This window comes from Ochotona curzoniae, unplaced genomic scaffold, assembly GCF_017591425.1.
Source record: "Ochotona curzoniae isolate NIBS_2020 unplaced genomic scaffold, NIBS_Ocur_1.0 scaffold_4506, whole genome shotgun sequence".
NCBI classification, from domain to species: Eukaryota; Metazoa; Chordata; class Mammalia; order Lagomorpha; family Ochotonidae; genus Ochotona; species Ochotona curzoniae.
In genome coordinates this window covers 47,481,324-47,501,775 of record NW_024467119.1, presented here as the reverse complement: position 1 = coordinate 47,501,775, position 20,452 = coordinate 47,481,324, and the positions used below count along the sequence as shown (strand labels likewise).

General features: G+C 35.6%; 1 non-coding gene across 1 annotated transcript; it reads left to right on the top strand.

The window, feature by feature from the left end:
* The first annotated feature begins 19,512 nt into the window (after positions 1-19,512).
* LOC121147619 lies at positions 19,513-19,619 on the top strand. The gene has a single exon (XR_005882437.1). It is a non-coding gene; the product is annotated as a U6 spliceosomal RNA (small nuclear RNA).
* The last annotated feature ends 833 nt before the right edge of the window (positions 19,620-20,452 follow it).

Sequence of the window (20,452 nt, the reverse complement as noted above, 5' to 3'; positions counted from 1 at the left end):
ATACAGACACTCTTTTCTAATCTAGCATATTTTATCATACCCAAATTGAATATTACAGATACTAACCTGATAAAACCTCCTATACCAAATTGCTCTATTGTCATTATTTCAATAAATCATCAAATGATCATCTGGTTTAACTCGAACCTGAATGACTTGCTTGAAGTCATACATGATGCGTAGCAAAGATGCAGAATTAGACTTCAAGTATCATAGCTTTTCAGAAGTGACTTACTTATCTACTGATTGATTGATTTTGAAGATTTATTTATTCTTTTATTTTGATTGGAAAGTCAGATATACAGAAAGGAGGAGAGACAAAGAGGAAGATCTTCCATCCACTGATTCATTTCTCCAAGTGCCTTCAGTGGCCAGGGCTGCACCATTCTGAAACCAGGGGCCAGGAGCTTCTTCTGGATCTCCCACGTGGGTGCAGAGTCCCAAAGCTTTGGGCCATCCTCGACTGCTTTCCCAGGCCACAAGCAGAGAGCTTGACGGGAAGCAGGGCTGCTGGGATTAGAACCGGCGCCGATATGGGATTCCGACACATGCAAGGCACGGACTTTATGAGGTAGATAGGCTGCCATACCGGGTGCAGAAGCAATTTTTTAAATGCATATTTAGTTCTCTGGGTTTATTTAACCTAGCATTGCAGCCATGGATGGACAAGTTAGGTTCCACATTACATAATGGAAATGTAAGATAAGAAGTTGTTTACAGACCTATCCACATTTGTAAAAATTATTCTTAGTAGTAATAATATTCAAGGCTGACTTCTTGAGATGAATCAGCAAGTTAAAAATATATACATATTATCTCCCTTACTGAAGGTGTAAGATTCATTGTGGTAAGAAAACTAACTAGAAAGACATTAAAATTTCTCTATCCTTATAGGTTAAGATGGCGATCAAAGCAATGTCGGAAATAGCTAATCCTTTGTTTAGAATATATTCTCCATTGTTTCTGCTTCATTTCAACTGTGTTGGTTTGGGTTGTAATAAGCGATAGCGTGTTTATCAGGATTTTAACAACGTGTATCTTAATCACTTTTGCAGGTGTGAAGCAGATATCTTTATCCGTACTTACCAAGACAGGTCAGAGGGTTTGGGTAGGGGTGGGAGGAATCCCAGTGCCCATAACACTGGGTCTCATAATGCAATGTAATTAATTAAAAAAAAAAAAAGAGAGACAGGTCTGGAAACTTTGTATGCTTTTACTACAGGAAGAATGTTTCATGTTCAGTATCCATCAGTTGATAGGGTCAAAAAGCGCCTTTTGTAAAGAAAAAGCAGAACAAATTATCTTGCCCAAGACTAGGGTAATTTGCTTTCTTTTGTTCAGAAATAATACAAAGTATCTTGACTCCCTTGATACTTTACAGAACATTATAAGAGCTGCTTTGTTTATACCATAAAGACTTAATCTATTGAGCAGAGATGTTGAGCCATGTAAAATAAGCTATAAGAAATCAGAAATATACCATATTAATGAAAATATTTTCAGTTATGAGAATGATGTGTTCAGCTGTGAAATAATAAAGATCTCAGAACTGGGGTTTAAAATGAATTAGTCCATTATGTAGTAGGCCAGATTGCTGCCCAAAAATAAGAAAAATATCCTAGAATATATAAAAATCCTAGAATATGTAAATAGAAAAAAGAAAATGATAAACATAACTGTGTTATACATTATTAACTGAAATTATAGTTAATTTCAGAGACCATCATCTACAAATATAGACAAATGACTATGTAATGATTTTAAGCAAAAGGAAGTCATCCACTAATTTGAAAATTCAATTATTAAAAGAAGACTACAATGTTGCAGTTGGTAATCAGTCTTAGATGATTCAGTCCCCTTATCCAAGATCGCCTTTACCGCCCACAGTTTAGCAAAGGCTCTACTGACAGTTGTGTGTAGCTTTTAATATACTTGGTAGCAACACCACCTTGTCTCTTTCAAGATTTCTCCAGAGCTGCAGGCACAAATGAAAGTTACTTCAACATGCTCAACAGTAATCCTAAATAAAGAGCATTAAGTGCCCTTTAATAAAACCATCAATCAGCAGATATATTTAATTGCAGTTAAAACACCCTGGAAACAGTAAGTACCGTTCTCTGAACATCCCAGTTGTGGCATGACCTCACTTTACACAGCAATGCGTATTTTTACACTCTTGCTTGCTCCGTCTCCATCTCTGTCTCTCCTTCCAGCCTCATTCTTACCTGCCAAGTTTCTCTCTGACAATTAGCCTGCGTCGAAGCCTTTGTTCCAAGCTAGAAAGCAAAGATCTCCAAAGCAGTGAAATCTCTTGTAAGTGAATCAAACATAATAAATTAAAAATGATTACACAGATAATTTTAATAAGACAATTATATGACAAGCTCAATTAATAAGCAAAAACAGTTGTTTCAATTTTGAGATCAGGAATATCTCATGATTCAATGCATGTAACTATTTTAGGCCCCCAGTTCTATATATGTATACTGTGAAAGACATATTTGCAGGGTTCACTACCTACTTATTGATCACCATGATGGATTTTAAATCCAGTTTATTTTTCATACCTTGATAGCTAAGTGTTTTGTATCTGAATTTTTTTTTTTTTAGAAATCGTATTAGTTTATAAATGAATTAGGGAAAAAACAGAGAATGACATACTGCTTACAAATGAAGTTGAGGCACTATGGGGAATTTCATAAGAGAAACCAGATGATTTTCTGTTTGAATAATATAATTGTAATGATATTAGATTCAGTAGAATTAGACACATAAGAGAATTGTTAAACTCATGCACAAATTGACTTCAGTTACCTCTTATGATGTATTGTTACTGGAAACATTCTTATTATATTGTGAATCTCTATGGTGTGTATTCATTAAAGTCTTTTATTACATTATGGAAAGCCAGAAATGTAATTTATAATAATTCAGTTTTCTTATTTCGTAGGAATTTGATTGAATATGAAAAAGCATATTAGGGTTCCTGCGCTGTATCCTGATAATTTGGAGAGATAAACCTGCACAGCTTACTTGCTAAAATGCATTTAACACTTTCAGGTAAATCACTATAAAATATGTAAGCTAGCCTCACAGAAGACAGATTTTTTTTCTGAATACAAATATTAATAAATATACCGACACCCACATACAAACATACATCCCTCAGAGTATTGCATTTGGAAAGGAGAGGCATAGAGGATCTGAAAAGTAAGATTAAAATCTCCAAGAAAAAATCATTTAAATAAATGTGTTCATTCTGTACTGAGTATTAATTTTCAAAGACTCATTGTTGAGGCATCATTGTAGGTTAGTAGGAGCCACACTCTGGTGTAATGGGTAAGAATTGGGCACTTGATTCCCAAACAATGTGTTTCAGTGCTAGTGGCCTGGGAAGATGGCAGAGGATGAGCCAGTGTTTGGGTCCCTGCCACTACGTGTGAGACTAGATAAAGCTACAGGCTCCTGACTGCAGCCTGACCCTGCCGTGAAATATCTCTCTCTCTCTCTCTCTCACCCCTCTCTCTATATATAATGGTTTCAAAATAATTAAATAAACCTTTTTAACATTTTCATTACAAAAAGTGTTCATTTGGGCCTCTGCACCCACATGGAAGGAAGTTTCTGGCTTCTAGATTCAGACATGCCCAACTCTGGCCACAGAGACCATTTGAGGAGTGAAGCAATGGATGATATCTCTCTCTCTCTCTATCTCTCCTTCTCTCGCTATAATCCCGAACATCAAGTAAAATAAATAAGTCTATTTTACAAAAACTGAGCTAAAACATTGATATATACATATAGTACATAATACACATAATCTATAATACAAATATCCCCTAATATGTATTTTTAGAAAATATATTTAGTTTATAGATACAACTGTTTACTTACTAGCTAATAGGTACTTAAATAAAATTCTGCAGAAAGCAGTTTGATTTTGAAAGCTGAAATTCCTAAGCATTTGTAAAAGTTACAAAAAACAGGAACTCAACACATATTATGAAAATATTTACCTGATAATTTGAAGAAAATAAGATATCAATGAGATCATTCCAATAAGAAAAACACTTCTAAAATGAGGCTTTAGTGATGTTGCTGGTAGTTTTTCTGTCCAAAACATATGGAAGTATGATGTTACTCCAAATGTTTATATGAAAGAATTAAAAATAAGTTTATTCTGTAGCAAAAATATTTATCATTCATAATTTACTTTTTTACAAAATGTGTGTCTTATGAAATGTTTAAATCCCTGATATGTAGGCTTTTTTATGGCAAACTCAAATGACTGAAATACTAACAGAAATGTAGATGTATGCTTTGGCTTGGGTGTTTCTACACCAACAATCAATGTGCTATTTTTAGCAGACAGAAATCTGGAAAACACCAAAACACCTCCTCCCTTCTGCTAGTAAATTCCAAATATTCAATCACATTTTCTGTATTATGAAGACTGTCTTCTAGAGGCCTAATACTAAATTCTTTCCATTTTCTAATTTTTCCTCTCTCATCTTATTCTTGACATTGATATTAAAATCTTTTTGTGTGTGTTGCGTAAGGAAACTCTTATCTTTGCAATTTTTATGTTCATCTTTTAAAAGTCTTTTAAAAATACCAGACATTTGCACATTTGACAAATGCAAACCTTAGAATTATTGCATTTATTTTCTTTTTTCATCCTTTTTATTTTTTTTAAATTATTATCATTTTATGATACAGTTCCATAGGCCCTAGGAGTTCCCCTGTATCCCCTTCTCAATCCCCCTACCCCTCACTGAGTTCCCCTGTATCATTACAATAGTGTAATCCTTCATAAACAGTCAAATGTCCATCGTTGCAGGTATGGACAGCTGCAGAGTCCAGCATCCTATGGTCAAGATACAGTAAATAGTTTCATTGGGAGTCCATCTTTGTCTGGAAGTAGAGATGCATACTGCATTGTATCCTCACATCTGGATATGATAGTCTCCATTACACAATTTACTGCATATATCCTTAAATGAAAAGCTGCAGTACAAAATCAACAATAGGAAGAAAAATAGAAATTTACAATGCCATGAAATTAAATAACATGGTGCTATATATGATAGTTTCCATTACACAGTCCCTATACATCCCTTTAAATGAAAAGCCACAAAACAAAATCAACAACAGGAAGGAAAATAAAGAAATTAACAACACCATGAAGTTAAATAACATGCTACTGAATGACTAATGTGTTGATGTAGAAATGAAAAAGACAATCAAGAAGCTTCTTGAAGAAAATGATGCTTCTGCATGATGTATGAGTGAGTCATTGAAGAATTTAATCAGAAGAAAGTGTTATGAAGAGATGAAACTAACAAAATTAAAGCTGATGCATGGGAAGTGAAGATTAATACTTAATGTAGAATATCATTTAACTCTAATATAATTTCTTATTCTAACTCTTAGTTTATGAACAAAGCCAGGCATTCTTTTGTGGTTATTGTTATACTACTTGCTGTTTAAAATTTTCTTACACTGAATCAAGTTTCCTTTTCATTAGTTACATACAAATTATATTCAATGGTAATGAAATATTGGTTGAAATCTCATTTTATTAGACCCAAATTAATTTTGTCTGTTACAAAAACAATGTACTTTTCTCCTACACAGTCAATGATGATAATAATAATACTGTTACTAAATATATGTTTAATTTACTACAATGTTTTTCACTTTGTCATTTTGAGTTTATTAAAATGAAATATTAGCATTTGTTACTTTATTTTCCATCCTTGAATGAAGGCTTTTTTTAAAAAAAAAATAGATGTTATAGGATAGAAAAATATGAATAATATAATGTAAAAATTAAAATTATCATTTATGCATAACACTGAGAGATAGTTTAAGAAGTTTCCTTGCTTCAATTCTGAGTAATTAGCAGTGTGATTTCATGATGTTCAGGTAATAAAAATAATTATGTAGTAGCATGTATAGCGCCACAATCTTATACAAATATTGTACAAACTCCTCTCAGAAAAAAAGAGTTAAGTTTGCATAAATGTATTGATTTATATGCTTGTGCTTTTCTAGTTTTGAATTGATATATTTTTCACACACACACACACACACATTGCCTTAGTCAACAGATAGCATGAACTCAAGTCAGAAAACATCTTAATGTTCTAATTAAAATAAGCATAATTTTCCCAATTTCCAATGATGTTACTCTTCCATGATGTACTGATGTTTCAACTCTAATTCAGGACCATCTTTAAGTAAATTAATAATTAAAAACTATAATCAGTTTTGGATTCTTCCTTGTTTCCCTGAAGGTCTCCTCCTCTCCTGCTGGTTTTCTAGTACTAAAGAAGCTTTTCTGACATGGGGAATGTTATCATACTCCTAGGCTTTACTATGTCCTTATCAGTTTATTAAAAATTCCTACAGAGCCATCAAATTCAAGATCATTTTGTTTCTTAAAAACTGCTTGTCTTTGATGTTAATAACTTTGACAAATTATGCCTCTCACATCCAATTCCAGGTCCAACTGATTGGATGTGAGGAAATCCAACTAGTGTCCTCTAGTGTAATGAATGTTTATATACCTTGAATTGACTGTGGTATTAAAAAAAAAAAAAAGAAGCTCAAAACCAATTATAATTATATTCATTTTTTGAAGATATTACGAGTGGATTACCAAATGTTTCAATAAATTTGTGGAAAGCAAACTGCCATCCATAATTTAGGTGGGCCTCATCTGATCAGATGGTGACACTAAAGCAAAGACTATCCTGTTCTGCAAAAGGCCTCCTCTGAAAAAAGAGGGAATTCAGCTAGCAGACAGATTTTTAGCTCAAACATTAACATTTCCTGAGGCTTCAGACAGTAAACCGAGGCTAGATTTTGTGCTTCCTAGCCAAAAAATGGCATAACATTCAATTCTTAAAACCAATTTCTCTCAACTGGTGATGCAAAAGTTTATTTTCTTAGATTTCTCTTGGGTTGAAAATAACCTAGTATACAGATGAGTTAGCAGAGCCTGGCCCATGCCTGGGTACTTTCGGCCTCAGATATGTGAGATATTCCAGCCAGGAAAGAAGAAATGAGGGAGGGAAGGGGAGAGAGAAATGAATGCAGAGAGACAGCCACTAAAGTAGAGCTATTGCCATATCAATAGCTCTATGTTATATCAATAAATAATTGGTAACTAGAATAAAGTAGCTTTTTATGCTTTAAATTCATTAATAAAATTCAGTCTCAAAGTGCTTTTGATGGAGAGGAACAATTATTGTTTATATCTTAACAACGGCAGAAGCTGAAACTCAGAGATATTAGGTAGCAGAAATGTATAGCTAAATGGAAATCAAGGCAGATTCTCTTTCCAAGGTAGAGTTCTTGTGTACCCATGTATGTTGTTTTCAGTGTCCTCAGTTCCTCACTGTTACAACTAAAAGTACACAATAATTCTTTTGGTGGTCTTGATTTTGCCAGAGTTCTTTGCTTAATTGAAAATTGCTTTTTTTTTTTTTTTTGACAAAATCTCTAGACTAAAGTTCTAAAAATGCCTAATTTGTTTTCATGTAATTCATAACAATTATTATTGTCCTTTGTTAGATGAACTCAACTTTTAAGATACAGTGTACTATATGACTGCATCATGTAGGGTCTGAGGTCTGGATCTGGGGTGTGCCACACTGCACTAGGCTCCAGCACCCATTGATGCTCACAACACGTGATGTGGGTGTAGGATGAGCTGAGTTAGATCTCAGCACCCACTGAGCCACGCTAGAGCTGGGTCTAGGGATGGACCAGGAGTGGCTGAGGTGTATCACCCATCAGTCAGAGCTGTGGGATGATTAGGCAAAGCTGCACTATCTGCTGGGGCTGCATCTACGCCAGGTCAGGCTGGGCAAGGCACCCAGTGGTGTACGTGAGATCTGCCACTGGAATAGATAGGCTTTGGAGCTCCTTTATCATGATGCAATTCCTGCAGGTAAGCACAAAAAACAAGGCTGGGAGCAGCCCAGACCAGGCGAGCTTACAGTATCTGCCAGCATATGTGCGAATCAGGTCTGGAGGGTGGGCTAAACTGGACCCGTTTATAACACCCATTGGAAGATGTGAGAACCAGGACAGAGTGCAAGACAGGCTGGGTTTGGCCATGACGCTAGCCAGTTCACACCAGGGTCATGATGGGGCAGTTCAGGCTGGGATAGCCTATAGCACCCACTAATAAGATTTGGGACTGGGGGCAGGCTGGGAGGGGCCGTAGACTACAGCACCTCTGGGAGAATGACAAGCTGAGGCTAAACATGCTAGACTGGGCCACAGCACTCACCAGAACACATAATACCACCTCCTCGGTGGGGTGATCCTCGGTGGGAGGCAGCAAAGACTCCCGCTGCTGGGCCACTGACCCAACTGGTGAGCATGAGTACTTGGATTGCAGATCAGAGCAGGATAGGCAGGGATACAACACCCGTTGGCCTGCATGTGACCTGGGTTAGTGGGGAAGCCAGGCTAGGGATCCGGGGCTCAGAATGGGCTGAGCAGGAAAACTATGGGCACCGCTTTGACGGGTTGTAGGTCCACTGGTGAGCTGAAAACCAGGGATAAGAGGGATCTTGCTGGACAAATGTTAAAACCTAGCTGTGGAAGTGTGACCTGGATAGTGAAGTTAATTGGGCTGAGCTAGGCAACAGCACCCATTGGTGTGCACAGAGCTGGATGGTATTCAGTACAGACCAAACCAGTCCGCTGCACATACTGTCATACACAGGAGTGGATGCTGGGGGTAGGGCCTGCTGGGAGTTATTGGGGTCACTCTGATCAGCCTACAGTTCCCATGGTGTATGTGAGGATCAAGTATGAGGTGTGGAAAGGTGTCGCACTTAATGCCTCATAGTCCATCCAGATGCCTGATAATGCATCTGCAGGTACAGCAGAGGATGTCCCAAGTGCTTAGGCATCTAGCACTCACCACAGAGACCCACATGGAGTTCCAGAATCGTGCTTTTGGCCTGGTCCCAACCATGGTCTTTGTGGCCGTTTCGGGAGTGAACCCGTAGATAGTTCACTTTCTCTCATGTACTCTTTCAAATACATGAATACATTTTTTAATTGCCTCTTTGATAAGATAACATTAATTATGAATCTTCAACCTGGAGCAAAATTTGAGCAAATGCATGTTTCTTGCTATCGGGAAAAAATAATCAGTGAATGATGAATTAAGTTGCTTTCATTCTTTTTTTTTAAGAATATTTACTTATTTGTTATAAAGGTAAGGGAGGGACAAAGGGTAAAAGAAAGAGACAGACTGGGAAGAGAGAGAAAGAGAGAGAGAGGGAGAGAGAGCTTTCATATATTGATTTGCTCCCTAAATGTCTACAACAGCCAGATACGTACTACGTTCACCTCCACAGCCAGGATCTGCCTTCTGGTCTCTTAGGTAGCTGGCAGGATCCTAAGTGCCTGAGTCGTCACTTGCAGCCTTCCCAGGTGCACTAACAGGAAACCAGACTTGAGCTGGCACTAGAATATAGGCTGCTGGTGCTAAAACAGTTGTTTAATCCTCTAAACCACACTGCCGGCTGCTGGACTATGATTTTCATTACGCCGGAGAGAACTTACAAGCTATATTATTGTAACTAAGGAGTTAAAACTGTGGCTTCTAGAGACTGGCTAAAAGTCATTTTCACTCTCACTTAACACATCTTTGAACTTGAAAAAAAGTGCTTGATCTTTGTGTGGCTCACATCCACTTCTATAATATATTGATATTAGTTTAAAGAGAATAATGAGAGTGCATAGTTTTATACATAATGCCAAATGCATAGATATTCCATGAGCATTAGCTATTTATTTTATGAGAGCAGGGATATGTAATGTGTAACCACTGATGATTACTACTCTTTTATTTTTGTTCAATACCTAGTATTCTTCTTAATCGAGATGTCGGAGAGAGAGAGAGAAGGTAAAAATATTCCCATAACTGACTCATTTCCCAAATACTCACACCACTTAGGAACAGGTGGTTCTAGGAGGATGCAGAACTCAATCCAGGTCTTCTAGAAATTTGAGCTATCTCAGCTGCCTCTCATGCTTTGTTTTGCTAGGAATGGCTCTGCAAACCATAGCTAAGCATTAGGCTGAGGCACTCTCAGCAGTTACAACCACTAAACCAAACATTTTTCTCATTTATTATTTTCATTAGTTCGATGCCCTGTATCTAAAACTATACAAAAAATCAACATAGTTTAATGAGAGCATCAAAGTTAAATTTTTCTGAGAATTTTGTAACATTCCTTGAAATAAATGCTCGGCATTATCTTATTTTAGTTCTTTCAGTGATGTTCACTTTTTCCTTATAGAAGCAGTGAAGGCAGATTGTGAGATCACCTTCTCTGAGAAGGAAATTCTAGATGCAAGTAACTGTCATAACCTTATGGAAATCTCTCCTTACTAAAGTAAAGGATCAGACTGGATTTGAGATCTACCGGCTCAACCAAGCATTTTTCTGACTATACAACTCTGCTAATTTCAGCTATGAAGTTTCAGTGATTTGTTCTTTAGCATGGATTTATTATCTGTTCTTTATATATGCATTTAGAAAAATGGAATGTTATTATGATTAGAAAATAATTTACCAGCCTAATTTATATGCAGAGGATGTTTCCCGTGCCTTTTTGAATGTAAGTAATCCTATACCATTGAACTAATGATTAGACATTTTTCACAGCTTAGGATGTAAGACTAATATTGCTAAATCTTTAATCATGGCCAAAGGCAATACATCAAAGGAATCACCTATTGTAATAGTGATGACTTCTATTAACTACTTTGTAATCCAATAGTGGGTTTCATTAGAGTATTCTCAGAACTTTCCAGGCACGACTATTTGCTTCATTTTGGCACTTCTTTTGGCACTTCTTTTCATTTCCTACCACTAGATGACTTTCATTTCTTAGTAGAGCACACTGAAGAACAATTTGCATTGAAAGAAGAAATATTTACAGTCAGTTTTACTGCTGTGGACTCATGAAAAGTTTTGTTGAACCTTTGCCCAGGAGAAAAGAAGAGAGAAAAACAAATGAAGGACTTTCATTTTTTTTTTTTTTTTCTGCCAGAAAGTCAGGTTGCAGCTATTGGGAAGCCTTGCAGTTGCTGCAATCTAAATTAACAGGAAACAGTCACTTTGCAAAACATATGTAAGAAACATGCCAGTAGAAATTATGTTGTTTGTCTCAATACAGCTGAAGTACTTACTCTCGATAGCATCTGGGACTTTGTAATGTTTCTACCTCCCTAATTAATTTTCTTAAGCCTATGCTCTTATTCAACTTAACCCATGCTTCTTTGAGGAATGCCTCCTTTAACAGCTCTGTGTCTCTGCGACCCTAAATTTGTATTTTCTTAACAGTTGTTATCAGTTCATGTTTAAAGCACCTGTCAATTCTTTTTAGGCTAAGTGACTAAATGAGCAGGTGCTCACGTTCTGTTATTGTACAATCTGGTGAACTCCCTGCCTAACAGGTTCTTTGACACATGAAGAATCGACAAAAATATAACTGCATCTGAGTTTTGCCTTAGCTAAATGCATCCTACTTGCTCTCAGGCATAGAGAAAAACTAAAAGACCATGTTCATGCTCATTTCAGCTTTTCAGTTCTTTAAGATCAACTCCTAAAGTGGAAGCAAGTATAGCTTATCCACAGCAACTCAAAGGAGCAGTGTTCCCACCCGCTGCGACAGAGCTCCGTGCTTTGTACAATGATGACTTTTCTGTGTAAATCTTCTTTGTTCTGGCTGGAGTGCATTTTTAACCACAGCACAGAGTAACTCCCTTCTTTCAACCACATGAAAAGAAATCAAAATGAAAATCATGAATCCTATCATTTTAACTTGTAATTACATAGTTCCTGTGGTTTTGTCCTGTGTGATAGAGGCTAAGAGAAGACAGAGCTACATAGCATGTTTTCTTTAATAAGACCATGTAGTAGAAAGTGCTTTCCTCTTTGTGTTTCAGCAGGTATAGCTAAAAATTTAACCAAAAAAGTACAACAGTTCTCTTTTTAACTCAAGAAAAAAAATGAGATTGATTACAAAAATCTTCGTGTTTGAAAACTATTTCTTATTGCTTCTTTTTTTATATTTAACAATCAAATTCAGTCTTTGAAATTAATGCATGTGTGCTCAATCTCATCTAGTCATTTACTAGTTTCTTATATACTTCTTTTAAAAAATATGTAGGGCCCAGAATGCAGTAGCCTAGTGGTTAAAGTCCTTGCCTTGCTCGCACTGGAATCCCATATGGCCACTGGTTCTAATCCCAGCAGCCCCTCTTCCCATCCAGCTCCCTAGTCATGGTCTTGGAAAGAAATCGAAGGTAGCTCAAAGCCTTGGGACTCTGCATCCGGGTGGGAGACCTGGAAAAGCTCCTGGTTCCTGGCTTCAGATTGGTGCAGCTCTGGCCGTTGTGGTCACTTGGGGAGTGAATCATTCATTGGACAGAAGATCTTCCTCTTTGTCTTTCCTCCTCTCTATATATATCTGACGTTGCCACAAACATAAATAAATCGTTAAAAATATATTTATTTATTTGATTATCAAAACAGTCTGGTACTGGTATAGTAACAGAGAAGAAGATCAATGAAATGGAACAGAAACACCAGAAGGGAGCCCACACATGTATAGTCAACTAATCTTTGACAAGAAAACTGAAAACAACCCAGGCAAAAATCCTGGTCTATTCAACAAATACTGTTGGGACAACTGGATAGCAACATGCAGAATTAAGAAGCAATACCCACACCTGTTACATTATACAAAACGTAGCTCTAAATGGATCAAGGATCTAAATCTACACCCAGAAACCACCCCCTGTCAGATTTTTTCCATTTTGTTACAACAGTGTAGTCCTTCATAAGGAATCACAATTCTATGGGTCTCTTATTTAAGTGTACCCCGACATTGTTGGTACTGACAATATCAGAAAATCCAGCATCCCATTGTCTACACATGTCCAACAGTTTCATTGGTAATCCATCTTTCATCTGGATGCAGGGATACATGTTCCATTATACCTCCATGTCTGTATATGATAGACCCCAGCACTCCATCACTGTACATTACCATAAGTGAGAAGCCATGAAACAAGGTCAACAACTGGTATGAGTTAGAACATTCATAATAACATCAGCACCAGGGCGCGGTGGCGTGGCCCAGTGGCTAAAGTCCTCACCTTGAACGCACTGGGATCTTATATGGGCACCAGTTCTAATGCCAGCAGCTCCGCTTCCCATCCAGCTCCCTGCTTGTGGCCTGGCGGAGCAGTTGAGCACAGCCCAAGGCCTTGGGACCCTCCACCCGTGTGGGAGACCCGGAAGAAGTTCCTGGATCCTGGCTTTGGGTTGGCATAGCATTGGCCATTGCGCTCACTTGGGGAGTGAATCATCGGACGGAAGATCTTCTTCTCTGTCACTCCTCCTCTCTGTATATCTGACTTTCCAATAAAAAAATAAATCTTTAAAGAAAAATAACATCAACAACAAATTACAGCACCATGAAAAAAAAATGCGGCACTGAGTAACCAACACATGAGTGACATTTTTGCTGCATCTCAGGGGGTTTGATATTTTTGTTTTTATTTTCATTTCTTGAAAAAACGTGTTTTTTTTTTATTAATTTCTTCACTCATTCATAGATCACACAATAGCATTGTTTGCCTCAGAAAGGTTTTTGATCTTCCCTTTCATCTCTTCAGTGACACATTGGTCATTCAGAAGTATGATACCCAACTTCATGTTGTAAGTTTTATAGTTTTCTCTTTGTTGTTGATTTTGTTTCATGGCTTTTCATCCAAGAGGCTGTACAGCAACTGTGTAGTAAAAACTATGACATACAGATGTGAAGGCACAATGCAGTGTGCATCCCCATCTCCAAATCGAAATACCTGGGAAGCAGCAACCATGACTCCTGTGATTAGGTTCTGCCATCATTGTGGTAACATGAATTGAGTTCCCCGCTCCTGACTTTAGTTACAGTGGGTGGGATCTCATCCTATTTGTCTCTATGCTTCTCAAACAAATGAACTGTGCTGTGGTTTATGGGTAAAACTGCTACCTGTTGTCAAGATACATCCAACGGTTTCAATGGGAACATGTTTATTTTACTCATCCTGATTAATATATGCTAAACTCTTTCAAAGTAACTCATCATTTTTGAATAACTTCATTTTCAACTCTCTATAATGTTTCTCTAAACCTCTCAGATTTTGATCAGCCAAATGACTCTTGGACTTTCTCTATATTCTTACGCCTCTTTTAGCTGTCTTATATTTTGCTGTTTCTTGGAGTTAATCTTTCATTTACTTCTTCAAACTCTTCTTTCGATTAACTTATTCTTTTAGATATGTTGTCAGCATTATTAAATCCATAGTTTACATTTTAAGTTTTTATTTATTTTTTTATCACTGTTATAATTATTTGCCATGATACGGTTTTGTAAGTGGAGGGTTTCCTCCATCCACCTCCCCTTGCACCCTCCCCTTCTTCCCACACCCCACTATTTTCCTCCATATGCTACAGTAATGTATTAATATACAATAATAACTAATAGTAGTAATATTATTATTATATCATCAGCACTATTATTAGTAACTAAAATTATAATACTAGGCTAATAGCAACAGTAAACCTCAGTAACAGTCACTAGTCCAACGTTCTGCTATGTAAGTGTAAGTGTATCATAGCGTTGTAGATATTGACAAAGGTAGGAAAGCTTTACCATATTTTCAAGGTACATTTAACAGTTTCATTGGCAGTCCTCCTTTTATATGAGAGTAGAGATGCAAACTGCAATATGTATTTCCAATCTTTTTTTTTTTTTAATTTTAAACCCTTTTTGGTGCTGGGGTCATAGCATAGCATAACAAGGTAAGCCTGTACTGTGGCAAGAGCATCCCTTAATGGCATCATTTTGAATCTTACCTGCTGCATTTCTGATCCAGCTCTCTGCTAATGCTATTTGAAAGCAAAGCCCTCTTGAAATCTGAACTCCTCTGGGAAACTGACAAAACCTTAGGGCTCTTGATCTCTGACCTGCCCATGCCCAGCCATTGTGACCAGCTGGGAAGTGAACCAGGAGATGGCAAATGTATCCTGTCTCTCCTTCTCTGTAATTCTGCCATCAGATAAAAATAAGTACATATTTTTAAAGAAATTAACCTGTGCTTGTTTCTTACATGTGAGTACTGATAATTCATTTCTATTATGCTAATTTTTGGTCTTTAATTTTCATTCCTTGGACAGCATACACATTTCAGATGAAGATTTGAACACAGTTTTATCTCTTGTTGGGTTAATATTATTTTCTAATGACTCATAGAGGTTTTTCCTGTTTCTTGTAAGACTAAAGTAATAAAGATCTCTAGCTGACTTGTTTGTAACATGAGGATACCTTAGAGTATCTAGTTCAAATGAATTTTTTACCTTTGAAATTTTATTTTAATCCAGGAATGATTACTTTGATTTCAAATATGTTTATCTTAGAGTGTGAAAGTTTATTATCTGATATTTTATTTAGTAGACATTTATGTTTCTGTTTTTGTAAATAAACTCTTATGCCTATTTCATTAAATAAGATTGTATATACATGGATAAATATAAACACTAGAATATAGATTTTTTTACAACCATATTATGCAGTTTAAATGTTGGCTTTATGAAATAATGAATTTCTTTTCTTTTACTCAACTGTGTCAGCAGATAGATTGTATTTGTTGCTTACATGAAATAAGTTGCTGTAATTCTAACCATTGCTTTGGAGAGTGTTTACATAAAATAGAAATCTTGCTAACAAATTACTTTGGTGAATATAATTTTTGGATGTCAAATCAGCATATAAATCAACTCAAATGTAATTGAGTTGCACCTGCATATGTGTGAAACTTTAATTGAATTAACAAACATGTTTACTTTAAATACTCCATTTGCTTAAATGGTGTACAAATTTTAATATATCATTTTACTTATATTTAACTGGAATTTCATATACAATGGAGATTAAGCATGATTTGCAAGGATATCTTATTATTAACAAAGCTTTGCCAGAGACCAGCTCCAGCTGACTGAGAGCTTACAAAGGATGCATGGATCAGCGAGACGATAAGAAGAAGAGATAAGACGTGGACCACTATGACATGATGCTCATAATGGACAACTCAGAAATGTTGTCTTCTTTATTTATACAAAAATCATCACAAGCTTTTTCACCATATCCTTTCATTTCATTTTTACTTCATGGTTAAGAGAATACAAAAAACAATCCTAAGGAAAATATTTTCAACAAACCATTACTCATTGAAACCTGCAGTCACCTGGCTGAAGCCAGGAACTGCACTGTTGACAGAACAGGCGATTACATAGTGACAAGTGGTTTACTTATACTCAAAATTAATCTTTACTAAACACAAACTAATATTCTTTGAAATATTAAGAGTACAGAATTAAAAGATCATAAATGAAAGGATTTTATAAAAGCATATAACATAGATTCTTTGCTAAATCTTATAATCAAATCATGCATTAATTACCGTCACCTTCACCTAGTGCTGATTCAATTGTTTTTTTGTTTTTTGTTTTTTGCTTTTTTTTTTTTTTCTTAAAGGGCAGTGAAAGGGATCAAGGCAATTCAGCCAATCTTCAAACAGAGGGCTTTTACAAGAAACTCCCTTTTATCCTATAAACTATTTTCTTTCCCTAAATATAGGTGCCAATATAAGACAAAGATTTTAAACCATTTTGAGGGGGTTCACATCTATTTCCTTATAAATGATGCCCCATATACTTTCTGCATTCTGTGGTAAAAAACTAAAATGTATCATATCATGTGTTGTAACGGTTTGAGGCACATGGTAAATAAACTCTTTGTACCTCCATGATCGCCATCTGTTCCAAGATATTATCAAGCCATTTCTTAAGGAAAACATTAATTATATTAGGGCAAACTTCAGGACAAAAGTGGGCACATAACAAGATGTTTGGAGGCATTGTGGGCTCAATTGTACTATTGTATACTTTTAGCTGTGTGTCATTGCCTTACCTCACTAAAGATGTTTTTATCGCAACATGATTTATCAATTTGAGGTGTCATACCAGTTACAGGAATCACTTCACATTAGCAGAAATACAACAACCCTCAGGAGAATTCTATGAAACATCAGAGAGGTGATTGAGTGTCCATACAATGGAGTGGGGGCTGCAATGAGGTGACCAGAGACATTCTGCCGGGCCTTGCCATGCAGCCAGATGCTCCTTGAAGCCTTGCTAACCAAGGAGCAGTGCCCATCACACACATGCCATCCACCCAACTGCATGGCTCCTCACAAAGTTTTATTTGGTAATTTTCACACTCAAAAATATTAAGGCTTGTACTACATTTTGTGCTACAGAGAATAGAATTTGTTTAAAATTAAACAGAAACATTGTTGGGAGACACCTCAGTGGCAGTTTGATGGACTTGTGAGGGTACATGAAAAACATCTATTGTAAGACTGGAGGGAAGAATAATGGAGAGGGGGGAGGGGAATCCCAGTGCCTATTAAAATGTGTCATAAAATAAAGAATAAAAAATTAAAAAAAACTACAGATTTCAAAATATAACATTAAAAAGCCTCCACACCCCTAACCAAACACAAGCTACTTTTCACTGATAAATAATCAATCAACTAAATACAAGTAATTCATTATGACAATATTTCCAAGTTTAAAATAACACTTTAAGTAATTATGATTAAAAAATATTTACTCTTTTCGCTTTTTAACTGTAAAATATCATTTCAGTGACCTATTACAATGTTTCTTTTTTACATTACCAAAGTAGAAGAAAATCTCTAATACATAGTTCCTAGAGTAAAAATAATGTAGGCAAAGAATCCTGAAAGTTAACATTTTTTATGCAAATAAATTAGTTTTATTTTAGTCTTTATTACACTTTACATTTATAATTTATGGACCTGCTGTTTTTTCTGTTTCCCCTTGCTTCTTCTGATCTGGAAGAAACAAGAAACCTTGTGCCATATACTGAATCTAGAAAGAAAATAAGATTACATCACAGTGTTTTGCTAACCAATGTGTCACTTATGCCAAACGATATGCCGATTGCCTTAGGCCAGCCAGTCTTCCAATTGTTTCCATGAGACTTTTGTGGGAGATAACATTAAGCTTCACTAGCTCTTATGTACTTGTTTCTGTCTCTGAAAAGTTTGCTATAAGTTCCTCTCTGATTAAATCTTAGTGAATTATAATGTATGCAACTCTGTTTTGATTTGTAGAAGGCATAGGAAACAGGTATAGTTTATTTAAAATGCTTTGGATCAGTTGATTATAGTGTCAAAGTTTCAATCCAGTCACTGTAGGGTTTAAAGCTCAAAATGTTCACATAATAAGCCTTTACTGGAAAATCTGTCATTTTAAAGATATCAGATAGGCATTATATATGTTAGTAAGGAGAATTTTGGGAAACATACTGGATTTGATTAAAGTTCAAGTTTTCATAAAATGAAGTATGACAAAATTATTCTTATGCAATTTTACAGATACAAAAACATATATAAACTGGCTTTAAAAAGTAAATAAACCTTTAATGCTATTTGAAGTCAGTGTTGCCTAGAATATAATTTTTGCAATATTCATAACTTTAAAATAAATTATGACAATAAATTAAGAAGGTGACATTCATGCAAGACATTTTGCGGAAATATTGCAAAAGATGTATTTAGAACAAGGCTAATCACTTCTCTGATTTTTGCCTAACAGCAAGTGTAGAACAAGGCTAAACTAGCAGCACACAGATGACAAAAGTATACTTTCAAAAATAGCAAAAAGTCCAAAATAGTTCCAGAAATACATTAATATTAAATGAGTAAATAATATACTTAGAAATATAAGATAATTAGAATTACTTGAAAATTGGTTTTATATGTAAATTATTATAAACCAGCTTAAGTATATGGTAAGGCGTATTTTCAATAATTTTCATAAGGATTAAATGAAGAAAACATATTCAAATGAACTCATTATGGTATATGTCACAGGATAAAAGGTAGCTTTTAAAAATATGTATCCCTGTGTGGTGACCTGGTGGCTGAATCCTCCTATTGCACATGCCGAGATCCTATGTGGGAGCCAATTAATGTCCCAGTTGCTCCACTTCCCATCCAGCTTCCTGCTTGTGGTCTGGGAGGATAGTGGAGGATGGACCAGGGCTTCAAGCCCCTGCATCTATGTGGGAGACCTGGACGAGGTTCCTGGCCTCTGACTTCAGATTGGCTCAGCTCCAGCCATTGCAGCTGCTTAGGAAATAAATCAGTGGATGGAGGGTCATTCTGTCTTGCCCCTCTGTAGATCTGATTTTACAATGAAAATAGGCAGATCTTAAAATATATATATATATGTATATCACACATGTACATACATACTTATACTTTGAATAAAAGACATAAAATTAAAATTGACTGAATGCCAATATACCAAAATATTATTTGATGGTGCTCATTTCAGCAACACACATACTAAAATTGGAACCAAACAGAGAATTCTAGCATCGACCCTGCACCAATACGACATACAGTAATGTGAAATGTCACATATTTTTCTGTTGAGTTTTTGTCTTTTTGCTTTTCACTAGTTGAATTTTTTCATTTAGTGAAGAATTAAGGGTTTGATCATATTATAAATTTTAAATATGCTATCTCAAAATGTCAAAAAGATAGTTTTTATAATGATGAAAAGCGTAAGTTGGACTCATTGCTTATATTAATGTAGTATGCCACAGATTTCAAGAAAGGACTATCACCAGAGGTAAATAGAGAAACTTCTTTATAATAAAGGATTAATACTTTCAGAAGATCTGCTAAATAGTCCATTATTTCTGTGTAATATCAAACCTTCAATTAAGTGAAAATATACAGAATTAAAGCAAACTAAAGGCAGTTCTAGAACATAAAAATTATTTGATAGCATTCTCTCAATGATAGAGAAAACAGGTACATATAATAATACAAATAAATAGGCAATGTTAAATTCGAGTGACAGTACAACATCACATCTAAAAAATAAGCATAGGTGCTCTGTGTTGAGTATTTTATGCAATCTGTCATAATTTGTCAAAGAATGTAAAAAGTGTTTCAGAATATCCAAAAGTGATCATTTAGCTATTTTGCACCACAAAAATTATTTTGTAAAATAATGCAAAAGGAATATCTTTATAGTCACAACCATTCCATTCTATGCCAGCACTCCTAATCTTTGACAACCACTAATCGATTTTACTGATTAGCCTTGAATATGCAAAGGGAACATTTTAACTCTAGAAATGAAATGGCTTTTTATTAATAGATTTCTTTTCATTGCTATTTAGGTTCTCTGTTCTAGTCCATTGATCTGTGAATCTAGTCCTCTGATATTGCAAGACAATACTGAAACTAT